Raw genomic sequence first — 18,799 nt, forward strand, 5'->3', positions numbered from 1 at the left:
GTCATGCCAGACTAACCTCATTTCCTCTTCTGATAGGCCTCCTGGACTGGGAGATCCAGTGAATGACATAGATACAATATACTCAGATTTCAGAAAGACATTGGACAAACCAGGTGGACAAGGTAGAGACGAACTGGATAATTACTCCTTCTGGATCTTGATTCTGCTATTAGCAATCTCTTTTAGCTTTATGCTTTTGGAGAATGGCTGAACGAGTTGTGGTATATGAATGTAATGGAATACTAGTGTTGTATAAGAAATGATGAGCAGTCAGATTTCAGAAAAACCTGGATATACATGAACCGATGCTGAGTGAAGTGAGCAGAACCAAGAGAACATTGTACACAGTAACAGCAACGTTGTGCAATGATCAACTTTGATAGACTTACCTCTTCTCAGCAGTGATGCTAGATAACTCCAAAAGATTCATGATGAAAAATGCTATCCACATCCAGAGAAGGAACTGTGGAGTCTGAATGCAAATTGAAGCATACTATTTTCTCTCTCTCTCTCTCTCTCTCTCTCTCTCTCTCTCTCTCTCTCTCTCTCTCTCTCTCTCTTTCTTCTTTCTCTTGATTTTTCCCTTTTGCTCTGATCCTTCTTTCACAATATGAATAATGTGGAAATATGTTTAATATGATTGTACGTATATAGCCTATATCAGATTGCATGCTGTTTTGGGGAGAGGGGAGGGGAGCGAGGGGGGAAAATTTGGAACCAAAAATCTTATAAAAGTGAATGTTGAAAACTAAAAATAAATAAGTAAATGAATGAAATAAAATATGGTGTCCAAGACTGGACCCAGTATTCCAGATGTGGTCTGACTAGAGTAGAATGGAGGAGGGCGGTCATTTCCGTGGTCTTGTAGCGTATTAATTCTGCCTTCTCTAATGCTGTCCTAGATTCCATTGTCTCTTTTGAGGTGTCATATTACACTATGATTTAGTCCTACTTCTCCCATTTTCACTTGTGAAGGTATTTTTTTTAACCATAAAGAAAGGAACTATAGTTTATTAAAAGGAAAACACATATAATACTTAAAAAATAATATTTTATTCATTTTATATGTCTCTTTAGATCTCTTTTCTTGAGACCTTGTCAGAATTTTTTGCCATCCTTACTATGTTCATGCATTAACAGACATAATGACATTGTAAACATTTACTTCTGTGTACCTCTAATTTTGTTTGTTCAAAATCAGCCGACCAACAGCAGCTAAACATCTAATAGCATTCCCCAAAGCAGACTAACTTGAGAAATGGCTGTGTGTCTAGCTACAGGTGCTGTAGCTGCAGTGGAAGATCGAGGAAGCAAGGAGAAAACCGAACAAATATTAAGCACTTTTGAAGTACCAGGCACTATTCTAAGCATTTTGGGATACAAATATAAGTAAATTTACAGTCCCTGCCTTCAAGTAGATGGCATTCTAATGGGGAAGATAACTCACGAAATAAGCTGAAAATCAAGGGAGGAGGATAATGAAGTTACCTGACATGGGGACATCATCCTGAGGCAATCAGGAGGGGAATTAAGGCTTACCTTAATCCTCTCTAAAAATCAAGACTTCAGATAGGAATCTGGGAAGATGGTGGAGTAGGTCAGAAAATTTCAAGCTCCAGATTTTCCTCCACAAAAAGAGATAAAATAGAGCCTGGGTGAACAAAGAGCAGTTAAGTTGGGGCAGAACAGAGGTTTTCCTGGGACAATCTGAGAAGATCTGAAGAAAAATCCCAGGATGAGATTTCCCTCCAGTGAAGAGTAACACCTCCAGGCTAGGGACAACTTAAGTGAAGGTAATTTTTTTAAAGCACATGTGAAACTTTAGATTTATCCCTATAAAATTTAATCTTATTAGAGTTGGCCTAGTGCTCTAATCCTTCAAGATAGTTGTGTATCCTGTCTCTCTCATTCAGTGGAAATAATCCCTCCCAGCAGAGAACAAAAGAAAACAGAAGGAAGCACAGAAAAGCGGGGTAGCTTTGAAAATGACAAGTAGTATTTATTACATAGTTCTTCCAAAAACAAAGTAAACTGTGAAATGGAAATTCATGGTTTTATATTGAATCCTCTTTTTATGTGGTGCTGTGTATGTAGAAATGTAATTTTTTAGGTCTTTTTGTATTGAAATTCAAAATGAATGAAAATTTTTTAAAAAATTATCCCTCCCAGTTTTGTATCATTTGCAATGTCCATAATTCGATAAATATTCTGACTGTCTGTTCCTAGAATCACAGAATCTGAGATTGGAAAGGTACCTCAGTAACCAACTTATTTATGGAAGTTCTATTTAATTATCTATCAACCTATTTATGAAAGAAATCATCACCATAACATGCCTGACAAATGGTTTCCAACTTCGCTTAAAGAACCCCAAGGAGTGGAACCACCTTCTCTCCAGGCAGCTTGTCTCATTTCACTTTGGGAAGTTTTCGTTGACATCAAGCTTATATCTGTCTCTTTGTGACTTATACCCATGGCTCCTAGTTCTACTTCTATGGCCAGATGGAACAAATCTAACCTCTCTTCCACATGACCGCCCTTCAGAGACTTTTCTCCAGGCTGTTGTTTAGTTGTTTTCAATTGTGTCTGACTCTTCATGATCCCATTTAGGAATTTCTTGGCAGAGATACTACAGTGGTTTGCTACTTCCTTCTCCAGCTTATTTTATAGATGAGGAAACTGAGGAAAATAGAATTAAGTGACTTGTCCAGGGTCACACAGCTATTATGTGTTGGAGGTAGGATTTGAACTCATGAATGTGAGTCTTACTAACTCCAAGCTAAGCACTTTATCCACTGTGCTACCTAGTTGCCCTCGTCTCCAGGCTAAGCATCTCCAGTTCCTTCGACTGAGCTGTACAGGACCAGGACCCAAGGACTTTGACCACCCTCTGAAAACTCTCTACCTTATCAATGGCTGCCCAGAGCTGAATATAGTACTCTAAATGACGTCAGAAGAGGGCAGAGCACAGTTGGGTTATCACCTCCCTGTTCTTGGAAGATCACATTACATTTTGTGGCTGCCACATCACAGTGCTGACTCATATTGAGTGTACAGCCCACGAAAATTCCCAGATCTTTTTGAAAACAACTGCTGTTTCACCATGCCTCCACCACCTTATACATTCAACTCTACAAAAAGTGCAGATCCTTGGAATACTCCATTAGTCACTTCCTTCTAAGTTGACGTTGAACCATTAAGGAATACTCTTTGGATTCAGCTATTTGACTATTTCTCAATTCATGCAACTGTACAAGCATAATGTAAAGGATAGAGCATTGGAGTTAGTCTCAGAAAGACCTGGATTTAAATCTAGCCTCAGATACTTACTATGTGTATGACCTTGGACAAGTCACAGCCTCTATTTGCTGAGGTTCCCTCATCCATAAAATGGAGATAATAATAGCATCTACCTCCCAAGGTTGTTGTGAGGATCAGATGAGATAATATTTGTATTAGCACTTAGCATAGTGCCTGGCACACAGTAGGTGCTATATAAATACTAGCTATTACTATTATTATTAGTTTCCTCATCTGTAGAATTAAGATTTCACCTATCTCACAGGGCTGTTGTGAGGATCAAATGAGATAATGCATGCAAAGTGTTTGCAAACCTTAGAAAAGTGTATAAATGCCAAAACAATATTACTTTTATCTAGCCTACGTCTTTTCATTGGTTCTAGAAGAATAGCTTGAGAACTTATTCTTTGCTAAAAATTTAGCAAAAAAAAAAATCATATTTTACTAGTGTCCTGAAAAAAGGTGGAGGAGAGGGAGATGAGGTGAGGTAAGTCTGCATGACCTTGGTCTCGATAAAGCCACCTGCACTATGAAGTCTGCTATAGAAAATCTTCTAGGAAAGCTGCCTATTTTTGTCAAGGACACCTTCAATGTGTGCACGAACCCTTTTATATTTAATATTGATACACAAAAAAAGTAGGTCTTCAGATCAGTAGTTTCTAATGCTGAATTGAGTCCCTCCCCGCCTTGTTCTCAAAAGCACCATTTATGATTTTTTCCCCCATTTTTTGAGAATCTTTCTATCCTTAAGATAACTTGAAAGCTGATTCTTTAATGCCTTTAAAAGTGGTACCTACAGCATGGGTTTCTCCTATACATATTTGTTAGGTCAGCCCTCTTTTCCTAACTTCCCTATCCTAAGTGCTCTTACCACTTCTTTTTTTGAGAGAGGTGGGAAGAAGGCTGTGCTCCCCAGTGCTTCCTCATCATGTTTTAGGAACCTCATCATCCTATGAGTTCATTTTAGCCTTGGGATGCACACCTCATCTTAACACCTCCTCATTGGGCCCCTCTGATGGGAGAGAGGGTGAAGGGGAGAGCTCCTCCCAGAATCTTCCGTTAAGGAGGGCCAGCCATCTCTTCATTTCCCATCTGGGTGCACACCCATGCACTTTGCCATCACACCCTCAGTCTGGGTACCTTCCCTGCCTCTCTTCCCCTTTTCCAACTTCCTTTTGTATATTGTCTTTCCCCATTACAGTCTAAGCTCCCTGAAGGTAGGAACTGTCTCTCTTTTTCATTTTTTTTTATTCCCAATGCTAAGCACAGTGCCTGGCACATAGTAGGTGCTCAATAAATGTTTATTGGCTATTGACTGATATTTAATAGGGAAAAATGTAAATTTTTACACCAAAACTTTTTAAAATGAACTTCACAAATACAAGGTGGAGGAAACAGGGCTGGAGAGCAGTTCATAGAAACAAATTTGAGGGGGAATTAATGGATTACAAACCCAATGTGAGTTAACAGTATGATGAGACAGCTAAGAAAGCTTAATGCAATCTTGGACTATAGTAAAATTAATTAATTAAAATTATTAAAAGAGGTGTAACTTCTGGGAATAGTAAGCAGTAAATCTCTTGCACTTTGCCCTGGCCAGACCACACATGGAATGTGGTATTCAGCCCTGGACATTAGTGTTTCTTCACATAGCTAGTCAGAAACAAAGATGGCAGAATCCAAATGTGGTTCATGGCTTCACCATGATTGTGGATGAGAATAGAGCATTGTGAAAAAGCTGACAGATCCATCCAATTAACATTTATTTGCTGTCCTTCTGGTTTCATCTGTAAATGATCATCTGATAATCTGGCTTAGCCAGATCATGAATCACACCAAGCTTTTTAACAGGCAAAATATCTTTTCATCTCCTTTTCACTGTTTTGTGACACAGTACTGTTCACAGTCTTGGGTTCTCCTCCTCTGTAGTGTTTTGCCAATGAATTTGTGACCTAAAATAGTGTCATTCTTCCAGTCCTAAATCTACAATTGTATTGTCCCTTTGCTTGAATGTCTCTTTGCTTGGATAGGAAATTATGTTTCCTGACTGAGACAGTTTCTGGGCTATTTCTGTGACCTTTGTGGCAAGAAAATGGTTATTGACCTGGTTCCCCTTCCTTTTTGTTGAGTTGAAAGTTTGTTTAATTAGATTGAGTTGGGGAGTATTTTCTTCTCATCTTTGCCTTTTCTTCTAACTTACTGTTTACTTTGACATTGCAGAAGAGGAAGGGGACCATGCAGGATAGGGGAAGAGTTTTTATTCAAATTGCTAGAATGGTCCTTGGTTATTAGATTGTCTAAGGCTGCACCAAACCTAGGCCCAAAGCTCTTTTTACTTGTGTTTTGCTGGCTATCAATAGGTCTTTAAAAAGCCCAGGATCATCCCCACGTGAGGATGAGTTATTGGAGTAGGACTTTGGTGAAGGAGTTATTTTTCAACATCTAATGACCCTTTTCAGATGGTAAAGTCCAAGAGGAAATGGTCTGTGTATCCCCTACTATGCCTGGCACAGTGCTTCTTGAACAAATGTTCATTTGCTGAATGAATCATTAAGTAAGCAAAAAAGGCCTCTTGGCCACCAAAATAGGTGTTCTAGTTCATCCACTAAAGACCCTATCCTCTCCTTTGATCTCTTCAATCATGAAGTCAACCAGCATTTATTAAGTGCCCACTGTGTGCTAGGTTCTGTGCTCATCACTGCATAAAAATTATGCTGAAATTAAAAATCAGTGTAAAAGATGGAAGAAGATCCCTCAGGTCTTCATAAAGAACCTATGTGCTCATTTTACACACATTTTTAGCAAGCCTGATTAGCTGACAGCACAACCCGCAGCAAATTACAAACAGTAAATTAGAGAGGGGAGGTAGATGCTACAGGCAGGAACGAATGACAACTTACAAAAGGCAAAGGAGGATATAGAAGAAACCAGAAAAGGCATGTATAGAAATTCAAAAAAGCATAGAAGACTTGGGCCATTTAGTGTGATAACAGATACATACATACCCATATATATTTGTGTATGTAAGTATATGTGTGTATACATACCAAACACACTGTATAGATCTATACATTTTACATATAGTATATAGATTTATACATAGTATACCATACTATACAGATTTAGACATACTATATATATTTATGGGGGGCAGCAAGGTAGTACCACTGGACCTGGAGTCAGGAAGACCTGAGTTCAAATCCAGCCTCAGACATTTACTAGCTAGGTGACCCTGGGCCAGTCAATTAATGATTTTAGCCTCAGTTTCCCCATCTGTCAAATGAGCTGGAGAAGGAAATGGCAAATCACTCCAGTATCTGCCAAGAAAATCCCAAATGGGGTCATTTAGAGTCAGACTGACTGAAACAACTGAAGAACAACAACATATATATCTGTAGAGTACATATAAATAGATATATATACATGCACATATCTCTTATATACACATATATATTTCACTAAAGCCCTGAAGACATCATTACCCTTTGCAGCTCTGTATAGTATTTGGTGTTCATAATGATAATCCTGAGTCATAAAGAAAAGTATTAGGGGCAGCTAGGTGGCGCAATGGATAGAGCTTCGGCCTTGGAGTCAGGAAGACCTGAGTTCAAATCCGACCTCAGACACTTGACACTTAGTAGCTGTGTGACCCTGGGCAGGTCACTTAACCCCAATTGCCTCACCAAAGGAAAAAAAAAAGAAAAGTATTATCTCTGTCCTCAACATGCCATCTTGATGACACTAATAGTCATGGATAGAACACCAGGCCAGGAGTCAGAAACACCTGAATTCAAATGGAGCTATGTGACTTCACCTCTGTCTGCCTCAATTTCATCTGGAAAATGGGGATAATAACAGCCCCTCCCTCACAGGTTTGCTATGAGGATAAAATGAAATGGCATTTATCAAGTGCTTTGTAAGGCTTAGAACTTTATAGAAATGCTAACTATATTACTAGCTGTGTGACCCTAGACAAGTCACTTAACCTCATTGCCTAGCTAAAAAAAAAAAAAGAAAGAAAGAAATGCTAGCTATTGTTACTTCCCAGTTCCATTTTGCTGTGGTCTTTCCAAAAGCTGAATAGTTGCAATCCCCCTGGCACTTATTTACTCCTGACGATTATCCTGACACCAAACTTGAAACTGGTGGTTTTGCTGCAAACCTACAATTAAATAGAATATTTTTCCTCATACTAAAGAAGATATCTGATTGATAAAATGTGTTAGAATGTCAGTGTGTGACAACCTGTTATACATCGCGTAACCTAAAACTTGTTCCAGGAAGGATGACGGGTTCTCTGGTGTCCAGCCCTAAATGTTGGTTTGACTTCAGGAAGAGGAGCATAACTTAGATAGATACCTTTACCAAGCTTTAATCACTACCTGAGAGGCAAGTGGCCTGAAATTCATCACAAATATGGAGTTCCCTCAAGTTCATGAAATCCATGACCTATCAAGCAATTCGCATGTTATGTTATAATACAGGCAACTAGGTGGTGCAGTGCATAGAGTACTGGGATAGAGTACTCATCTTCATTAGTTCAGATCTGGTTTTAGACACTTACTAGCTGTGTGATCCTGGGCAAGTCACTTCACCCTGTTTGCCTCAGTTCCTCAGCTGTAAAATGAGCTGGAGAAGGAAATAGCAAACCACTCTAGTATCTCTGCCAAGAAAACCCCAAATGGAGTCATGAAGAGTCAGGTATGACTGAAACGATCAAACAACAGCATGTTATAATATATTTAAATAATCTTTGAAAGCAGAGTAAAAGATTTCCTATGGAAAATTAACAAGACCCCAAAAGTAAGACTCTCCCTATTATTTTAGTTCCTATTTTTTAGTATCAGATATCCATGAATATATGGTCACAAAATACCAGTGCTGGTGAGTTCATTAACCCAAGGTACAAATAAGGTAACCAGCACTAACACTAGGTGGGCTTGACCCAAGCAGTGAAGAATATTTGGTTCTTGAAATAATACTGGCACTATTTTCTCTTGGACCTTTGCCTTCAGAAAATGAAGTCCTAATGGAATTTTTTTTTTGCATCAAAAAATGCATGCAATACTCTTCAGTGTTAATAAAGTGAAATCAAACTGAAATTGATCATCACAATCATTAGCATTTAACAAAGAAGCGCCACAGATTTTTGTCAGGCTTATGGATGGTCTCTTTAACATTAATTATCACATGTAAGATGAACAAATCTGAGTCATCTTAAATCTAAAAGCTTCAAAGTATTTTTAGCAGCACTTCGGTGAAAGCAGACAATTGTAAGCAGAGCTGATGCCCATCACCTGGGGAATCACTAGACAGATTGTGGCCCAGGAATGAAATGGAGTGTCACTGTACTCTAAGAAATGACCAGTGTGATGAGTATAGGGAAGCATGGAAATGACACAGAACAAAGTGAGCAGAGCAAGAAGTAAACAATGGCTACAATAATGCTGATGGAAAGAACTACCAAAAAAAAAAATGAAAAATGAATGTCACAAAATTACAAAGAACAAGCGTGTCTCAAAAGAAGAAATGGGAGAAGATGCCCTGATTCCACCTCTTTGTAGAGGTAGGAGGTCGACAGATGTGCTACATTGCATATATTTTTAGGCTTTTTCTACAGATTGATCAATTATATTGAATTTTCCTTTTCTTTTTCTTTTATAATGTTTTTTTAAATGTGCTATTTAGTACATGGGAGAGTTCTTTGGGAGAAGGAAGGGGAAGGATACTAGCAGAAAGTCTAGTAATGTAAAGAAAAAGATACCCATAAAAACTTATTTTTTAAAAAAACTGAAAAGTTTATTTACTTTTCATTTTGGGGTATCAAATATCTGATTTTTCCCTATTATGTTCAATATTCATTGGATCAATTCAAATACCATGTTGAACAGAAACTTTCTCTGATGGTGTAAGATCTGGATTAGAAAGTTAATCATTAAGATTGTTTGTCCCTCACAGAGAGAATCTCATTGTGGTGTTTGTGCAAACGTGGAATGCACTAAGCTTGGTTCTGTTTGCTTATGAAGCAAACTTCAAGACTCCTAGTAGGATATCTTTTTGCTGAATTTCATAAACGGTCAACCAATGATCAATTGCTCGTAGTGTTTTTCTTGTGTAAATTGATATTCCAGAAGAATATTAGAAAAAGTTAACGGCAGTGAGTGCCGGGGTGGGAAACCTGCGGCCTTGAGGCCACATGTGGCCTTTTAGGTCCTCAAGTGCAGACCCTTGACTGAATCCACTTGGATTCCGCACTTGAAGACCTAGAGGGCCACATGTGGCCTTAAGGCTGAAGGTTCCCCACCCCTGGAGTAGAACATGAAGAAAGACCTGAGTGTAAGTTCTGAGAGCAACAGGAAAAAGGCCCTTTGCTGGAAACATTGTTTTCAATGTGTTCTTCTTTTTAGTAAACACTTTGAGTTCATTTTGATACTTAAAAATAACTCTTTGCGCACTTGGCTCATGGTATTTTTTTTTCCTAGGGATGATCCCTGTCACTTAAAAGATGAATTATTGTAACTTCTAAGTGTGGGATTATTATATTGGATTATCGTGGTTCTAAGTGTTATATGTAATATAGACAGATGGGCCCTCTGATATAAAATGGCTGACCTATGTGTCATGGATATATTTAGATAGATATGATCTGGGATCTGACCCACCCCGTCTCTAAGGGATACTGCAGTTTCTGCCTTTAGAGAGCAAGGAGAGGGCCACGGCTGCACATTCATTCCTTCATTCACTTGCCTCTAAGAGAGGCATTGGGTTAGAATTAGATCTAGCTACTATACCTCAAAATATTTGTAATCTAGGGATATGTAGTTCTCTTTTTAGAGATTCAGAGTGAATTCTACTTTCCCTTGTCAATCTAAAGGGGAGGATAACAACTTTCAGTCACCAGCTGACTTCCCATAAAATTCTTGGTACACACACACATACATGCACACACATACACACACACTCAAATGGATAGTGACCGAGCCCATTTGTCAGAATAAATGGTAAAAAGAAATTAGGGAAGTTATATAGATTAGAGTAGATAAAAGAATACACAAGAGTAAATGAATTTTCTGTTCTGGAGCAAGATAAAATCCCAGCTAAATCTAGTACAGAACAGCCTCACGAGGAAATCCATTCTTAGCAGTCTGCAAGGGGTATAGGTACTAAGGAATGAAGGGACAAGTTATGGGGGGGTGGGATGCTGGTTTCCCCGAATGTTTGTAACTCTAGGGAGATCTCCCATCCCCCATTCAAAGGGAACCAAGAAAGATAGTTCTAATGGAATGCACCTCCCCCAACACATTTATATAAAGTTTCATTGCTTCTTTCTTTTTTTCTTTTCTTTTTTCTTTCTTTCTTCCTTTCTTTCTTTCTTTCTTCCTTTCTTTCTTTCTTTCCTTCTTTCTTTCTCTCTCTCTCTCTCTCTCTCTCTCTCTCTCTCTCTCTCTCTCTCTTTCTCTCTCTCTCTCTTTCTTCTTATCTTCCTGTCTTCCTTCTTTTGTTCCTTCCTTCCTTTCTTGCTTGCTTTGCCTTCCTCCCTCCCTTTTTTCTTTCTGGCTTTCTTAAATCTTAACATTTTTATTGACTTCTTTTATTTTTATACTGCCTTCAGTTCCAGGTGTATTTCTTCTCCATTAACTATCTAAAAGCCATCCCTTCTAACAAGCGCATCAGTTAGTCTGCCCATAAATGTAGTGTTTCACACACATAGACATCCCTCCCATCTCTGTGAGAGAGAGAGAAAAGGATGTTTTCTCATTTATTCTAAGGCCCACCATGCTTATTACAATTATGTGATGCTGTTTCATTTTTTTGTTCCATTGTGCATTGTGTAGTCGTTGTATATACTATTTTCTTGTTTCTGCTTACTTTACTTTGCATCAGTTCATAGAAATTCTCCCATGCTTCTCTGCATTCTTCATATTCATTGTTTCTTATAGCACAGTAATATTCATGAGTGCTGGAGCCAACTCTAACAGGCTTAAGCCTGGTTGTTAAATGTTAAGTGTAAGCATTTATACCGCAGAAATCAACGATTAGGTACAAATCAGAGTTTGATTTATTGTTCAGTTGATTGTCTAGATGTAAGAAATGTTAATAACGCAGATGAAACTTAAAAGTGTTCGTGTGTTTTCTCTCTCTCTCTCTCTCTCTCTCTCTCTCTCTCTCTCTCTCTCTCTCTCTCTCTCTTTTTATGAGAACCTCCGGTTGTTAAACATTTACTATATACTCCTGTATGCGCTATAAACATTGCTTGAGGTCAGCAGTAATGCAATAGAATTCTTGGGGAATGAAGACTTCACCTGACCGGAGGCCTTGTGGCTGTAGGATGATAATAACCACTGGCATTTACATAGCACTTAAGGTTAGCAAAGTGCTTTATATCAGTTATCTCACTTGAGATCACAATACTCCTGATAATATTCTATTTTATTCATCAATCACTCAAATGATAATCAATAAACATTTATTAAGCACTTACTATGTGGCAGACACTTTTGCTATTATTAGTCTTTCCCCAACAGATAAGCATCTATTTTGTTTCCAGTTCTTTGTTACAACAAAAAAAGTGTTGCTATAAATATTTTGGCATAGATGGGTACGTTAGCTCTTTGATCTCTTTGGGGTATGTGCATAGCAGTGGAATCAAAGGTCAAAAGGAAGGTCAAAATGGTCTAAGGATATGAATTTTTTGGTCAATCTCTTAGCATAATTCCAAATTGCTTTCCTAAATGGTTGGACCAATTTGCTACTTCGCCAAAGTGTAATCTTAAGCCTGTCTTCCACAACCCCAGCAACCTTGACTATTTCCACCTTTTGTCATCTCTGCCAGTTTGTTGGGGTCAAGCATCCTTTATTTAGATAGCTACAGTCAGTACATATATGGTTTTCATTTTCATTGCCTACTTAAGAAGTTATATAAACTGATTCTGACTGTCAAAGCCCTCCACAATCTGAAATCAACCCACTTCCCCAGCATTATCTCATACTATCCCCCTGCATTCCAACCAAATTATATTATTCTCCACCCCCTGTTCTCATTCTACCCTTTTTGGTCCCTTGTCTTTCTCTTCTCTTTCGTGCCTGAATAGACCTCTTTCCCCATGGGCTTCTTTTGAAACCTGTCCCTTGCTACAAAGCCCAATTCAGACAACACCATCTCTTCTGTGAAACCTCTAGGTGAAAGCAGTTAGTTCCTCCTCAAATTGCTCATGATATTTTGACATGGACCTTTCCTTTCTCTCTCTCTCTCTCTCTCTCTCTCTCTCTCTCTCTCTCTCTCTCTCTCTCTCTTTTTTCTCCTCCATTTAGGTTATAAGGCCCTTTCAGATGAGTCTTGTGTAACTTTGTATGTATAGCATCTGACATGGTTCCTTGTACACAGTAGGCACTTAATAAATGTATATTGAATAATTGACTATGTCCCTTTATATAATTCTTCCTTATGTCATATTCATTACATGCCAACATGCCACAATTTATTCTACTGTTCCTAAATTGTTGGATGTGAATTGTTTTGGGTCTTTTACAAATGAAAGTGCTATCACAAGCATGTGTATCTAGACAAGTCTTTTTCTTTTAAATAGTATCCTAGCATTTAAGCCTAGTAGTGGGATTATTGGGTTAAGAGACAGGATCAGTTTGGTAACTCATTTGATCATTGGGTCATTTTTCAGCTGAGTCCAACTGTTTGTGACCCCATTTGGAGTTTTCTTGGCAAAAATACTGGAGTGGTTTGTCATTTCCTTTCTCTAGCTCATTTTACAGATGAGGAAACTGAGGCAAACAAGGTTAAGTGACTTGCCCAGGGTCACACAGCTAGTAAGTGTCTGAGACTGGATTTGAACTCTTGAAGATGTCTTCCTGAGTTGAAGCCCAGTGCTTTATACACTATACCATCTAGCTGCCCTAAACTCTCACTGTATACTTTTAAATCGCTTTTTCAAAAGATTGTGCCTTGCGCATTGCATCTAATAGTCAATGAACCTTAAGTTTTTGCATGACAGCCTTAAAGTTGGTAATAAGCTAATAAAATGTGCATTTTTTATTTTAAAAAATGAATTAGTGTTATAGTGAAAAGCCTGTTGGATATGGAAACAGAGGACCTGAGTTCAAATTCTGGTTCTGCCACTTACCACTTATATGACCTTGGAAAAATCTCTTACCCCTTCCAGGCTTGGATTTCCTCATCTGTAAAATTAGGGCATTGGAGTCTATTAACTCTAACATCTCTTCTCACTCTCGGTCCTGACTCCGTAATAAATACTTATTAAACTGAGTTCACAGCACCAACAACATAATAACATTCCTGTTACCCACATCCCTGACAATATTAAATTGTATTGTTTTGAACTCTCTTTATTCATTTCATGGACATAATAGGTGGTGTCGCAGACCTGATTTGTATTTCTCTGATCATTAAACAGTTTGAAGAGTTTTTCAAGTGATTACTAACAATTTGTAATCCCTAAAAAAAACCGTCCTTAACTTTTGGCCATTGAGACACTGGGAAATAGATACTGCACAAATTTGTATCAGTTTCTTTTAGATTCTGCGTTTTTTAGATTTTTTTCTAAAATAAGACTACAAGCATTTATCCTACTATACTTTTTTCCCTTTTTGTTTTGGATATACTTTTCAGGGTTTTGTGTGAGTGTGTGTGTGTGTGTGTGTGTGTGTGTGTGTGTGTGTGTGTGTGTGTGTAAAATCCTTTTACTTTTGCTCAGATTAATTTGTTTTGTGCTTTTTTGTATGAAATCTTTTTTTAAAAAACAAATTCTTTTGTCTCTAATAAAATGATGATTTTTGTTTTCTCCACAGATGTGATGATTATTTTTTCTCTTAAGTTTTGAAGTAAAACAATGTTTAGGTCATCAGTACCGTAGCACAGTTCCTAGCACATAATTGGCGCTTAATACATACTTGTCGCTTGCTTCCTTGATAGTGTTTCTTATGGAGCAGCAGGGCAGACAGGTGGCACGGTGGCTAGAGCTCATCTTCCTAAGTTCAAATCTGGCTTCAGACACTTACTAGCTGTGTGACCCTGGGCAAGTCACTTAACCCTGCTTGCCTCAGTTTTCTCATCTGTCAAATGAGCCAGAGAAGGAAATGGCAAACCACTCCAGTATCTTTGCCAAGAAAACTCCAAATGGGGTCACAAAGAATCAACTGAAAATGACTGAAACAACAACAATAGTGATTTTGGCACCAGATCAGTGCGGGAGGGAAATATGCAAGTAACATGGAGGACCAGAGAACGTGCACGGAGGAGGCACATGCACAGGAAACGTACATGGCTATACATGTCAAGAATGAATACGAACTAGAGCAACTCCTTTCAAAATTCAACAGATCTCCCACTGGTGATTCTCCGACTCCCTTAGTCCAAACCCTTATCTAACTTATGGTCTGAAATTCTTTTAAGCCACTCTCATCCTCCTGGGTAAGCAGTCTGGGGCATCTCTACATCATCCTAGGGGACTCTCCTTTAGCAAATACTGAAAAGGGCCTGTGTGTGAAGAGTTAGAGGTGCCAGAGAGAAGAGGTTTTTTTCAACCCCCATAATACCCCTAGTTGCCAGGCAAATCAACTTGGGAACAAGAATGAATAGGACTATGGGAAGCTGCTGAGGCTGGTAACCTGTTTCCTACCCCCTTCTCTCCCCCCTCCCCCACCCCAGCCAATTGCTTATACTCCCTACCACTATAATAACAAAACTCAGCTAGCGTGAGGTTGATGGGGCTTTGCGCCAGGGCACTGACATCCAGGGGGCCTCTCCTCCCACTCCCTTGCTTTGCCTTACTACTCCTGAACAAGTCCACGCCACCGAGCAGAGCAGGCATTTCTGAGTTTTCACTACCAGTGTCCCATACACATGGTGTTATTCTCTTAGGTCAGCCTTCCACATTCCCCCTGCCCCCTACCCTCATGGCCTAGGGTGGTTGGACTATTCTCTGACTGCACTTTGACACTGCACCCCTCCCTTCCCCAATGCTGACCTCACTCAACTTTTTTCCCAGAAGAAATCATTCCTCATTATGGTCCTGTATGAAGCTCATCCTTCCTGAAATGTGTCACCCGGAACTCCAGATGTGGCCTGACCAGATCAGAGTGGAGCAGACGATCACCTCCCTAGTCCCGGATACTAACTGCCTCTAAGGTTGCATTTGCTTTTTTTGGATTCTGCCTCAACTGTTGACTCACTGAGCTGGCTGGTGAGTCTAGTTAGAAAAAATAAATCCCATTTTTTTCAGATGTACTGATATTTGGCCACATTACATCATCTTGTGTTTGCAAAGTTGATTTTTAAAAGTAAATGTTGGGGCAGCGAGGTGGCGCAGTGGATAGAGCACCGGCCCTGAAGTCAGGAGGACCTGAGTTCAAATCCGGCCTCAGACCAAACACTTGACACTGACTAGCTGTGCGACCCTGGGCAAGTCACTTAACCCCAATTGCCAAAAGAAAAAAAAAAGTGAACGAAAGGCTTTACATTCACGGCTATTACATCTTATCTAAGATCTGCCCAGTGTTCTCTCCAGCCTTTTGAATCTTGACTGTCATTTTTTTACACGCCTCTAGCTCTTTTCTGAATCATTTGACTTTATATGCACATTTCATTTTATACTCGACTGCAAGGTCATCATGGGAAAAGAGTCTATTTTTTTCTCTTTACTAATCATTCATACATTATTGAGGCGAATGTTCATTCATACTCTAGAATTTAGTGAAGGGCAAATGAAATAAGTCAATATTTACAAAATTTTGGGCTTCAAAATTATCTATTAGATTGTCGGTTTCTTGAGGGCAGGAACTCTGCCATTTTGTGTTTTGTCACTCTGTCCCCAGCATCGAATACAATTGAATAAAGTGGGCATCTACTTTGTTGTGAAATTGAAAAAGTACAAAGATATTTACAAAACTCTTGAATTTAAGTGAAGATGACATAAACTTGCCCCCTCCCCGTATTAGCTTAAGTAAGTCAAGGAGAAAATGGAATTTGTTGAATCATCTTAGACTGCGTGTTTTCTTCTTTGTCTCCGTGACCTCATCAACTCCTGCGGGTTTAATTACCATCTCTGTGTGAATGACTCACGGGTCTACATATCTCAGCCCCAGTCTTTCACCTGAGCTTCAATCTCATCCATCAGCTTTGGCCTGTGGGACATTTCAAACCAGGAGTCAAACAGACATATTAAAAGAATACAGCCAAAGCAGAGCTCCTTATCTTTCTCCTTAGTGCCGTCCTTCCTTTGAGGGGTTTCCTAAGTGACAGCTCTCTACGACTATAAATTGCCAATAAAGTGTCATTAAGCATTGGTTGAGAGAGTTTTTGTCCAGGGAATTCCCTTACCAGTGAAATTGTAGGGTGGCCAAAAAAAATTAAAATTATGACTGTTGGGGATTCTGTCATCTTTCCTGACACCCAACTTTGCAGCCTCAGTGTCATCTCCAGCCCCTCCCTCTCACTTGCCCCACATATCCAATTGGTCGCCTAATCTCATCCTTTCCTCTTCCATATCTCTTGCATCTGTCCCCTTGTCTCCACTCATATAGTTATCACTCTAGCTTAGGCCCTCCCTCACCATAGCCTTCAAATTGGTCCCCTGCCTCAAGTCTCTCCCCCATTCCAATCCACACAGCCGCCAAAAAGTACAGATCTGACCTTACCATCCCTCTCCCCTACTCATTAGACTCCTGAGACTCCCTTTTATGGTTAATATCAGTTATGGACTCATCTGGCATTTAGAGCTGTTTACCGGCTAGCCCTATCCTGCATTTCCATACTTAGGATATAATGTTTTCCACGTACTCCACTCCACAGTGTAGCCAACCAGCCTTCTCCTCACCCACAACACTTCAGTGGATGGGGCCCCATGCCTGGAATGCATTCTCTCCTTACCTCCATCCTCTAGAATACCTAGCGACCTCTAGGACCCAGAGTGACAAAGCCACACAAAATGGCAGAGTTCCTGGCTTCAAGAAACCCACAATCTAGTAGATAATTTTGAAGCCTTATAATTTGTAAATATTGGCTTATTTCATTTGTCCTTCATTAAATTCTAGAATATGGGTGAGCCTTCTTCAGGAGGCCTTTCTCGCTGGTCTCCTAATTGCTTTTGAATTCTTTTTCAAGAAGCCTTGTACGTACGCTTGACGCTTACTAACTGCGTCACTTAATCCGGATTGCCTCGCCAAAAAGGAAAAAAAAAATTTTAAAAAAGAAGCCTTGTATGTGCTTTGTATGCACTTTGTATATAATTGTACATGGACATATTGTTTCCCCCACGAGGATGTAAATTCCTTGAAGGCAGGATCTATTTTATCTTTTTTTTTTCTTTTTATCTCTATTTCCTAGCATACTGGCATGTTTGTTTTTGTAGTTCAGTTGTTCAGTCACGTACGACTCTTTGCAACCCCATGCACCATGCCAACACTGACTGTGGGGTTTTCTTGGCAAAGATACTGGAGCGGTTTACCATTTTCTCCTCCAGTGGATTAAGGCAAACAGAGATTAAGTGACTTGTCCAGCGTCACATAGCTAGGAAGTATCTGAGGCCCCATTTGAACTCAGGTCTTCCTGACCCAGGCCCAGCACTCTATCCACTGAGCCACCTAGTTGCCTCCAACTGGCACATAGTGTTTTAATAAATTCTGGTTGATTGATCCAGTTTCCAGTCAATAAATTGCTTTTAAATAGAATTATTTACAGAATAGAATTGATCTGAAAATACAATTTTTAAAAACTTCATGCTACTTGGTATCATTATAGTAAAAATTTAAATACATTTATTTTAAAAAATTCTCTTGCTGGGGCTCCACCAAACTTTTGTTTGGATGACCAAAATTCCACTGAGAAAAAAATTGAGAACCACTAATCTCATTTTGTAGATAATAAAACCAACTACCCAACCAACCTCGAACCTGAGAATCAAAGTGGCTTGCCTAAGATGCCTCCCGTTAATACTGGGGCTAGGACTAGCAATACAGTCTCCTGGTTTTTGGTCAGCTGCTTTGTTGGCTATCCTGTACTTCCACTTTGCCGTCAGACAATGATTTAGTTCTTATTTAAAGAGAAAACAGAGGCAGCAAACTGGCCTTGGAGGCAGAAATATTTGAGTGTGAATGTAACCTCTGTTACATCCTGGCTGTGTGACCATAAGCAACTAGCTTAACTTCTCTGTGTCCCAAGTGCCAGCTCTTTAAGATTATAAATGGCAAAGAAAATCTCATTTTACATTGGTGGAGAGTTTCCACCTTGGGAATTTCCTATACCAGTGAAAGTGTAGGTTGGCCAAAAAACAAAAAGCAAAAAAAACTTCAGAGAAAAGGCAGTATGTATTTTTTTCTTAAACTCATAAGAAAAAATAAAGTTTATAAAACTAACCTATCAGTATGACACATTGGTACAGGCAACTTAGATTTATCAATAAGATTTCCAAAGAATACAGGAATAAGTGAAGGAAATCTTCTGTGAGAAAACTCTCTCGCTTGACCCAGG

General features: G+C 39.1%; 1 protein-coding gene across 5 annotated transcripts in view; it reads left to right on the forward strand.

Moving 5' to 3' along the window:
- Positions 1–18,799, forward strand: part of DENND2C (DENN domain containing 2C) — an 85,722-nt gene that overhangs the window by 26,136 nt on the left and 40,787 nt on the right. For 2 of the 5 annotated variants that reach the window (XM_021002251.2, XM_078154940.1), the window contains exon 2: positions 15,321–15,515. The exons of 1 other annotated variant lie outside the window; for it this stretch is intronic. The gene's annotated coding sequence lies outside the window, so the exon portion shown is untranslated. The remainder of the gene's footprint in view (positions 1–15,320; positions 15,516–18,799) is intronic. 2 more of the 5 variants (XM_021002259.2, XM_021002264.2) reach the window with 2 other exon arrangements.

This window comes from Phascolarctos cinereus, unplaced genomic scaffold, assembly GCF_003287225.1.
Source record: "Phascolarctos cinereus isolate Bilbo 61053 unplaced genomic scaffold, phaCin_HiC Scaffold_5;HRSCAF=322, whole genome shotgun sequence".
Lineage (NCBI taxonomy): Eukaryota > Metazoa > Chordata > Mammalia > Diprotodontia > Phascolarctidae > Phascolarctos > Phascolarctos cinereus.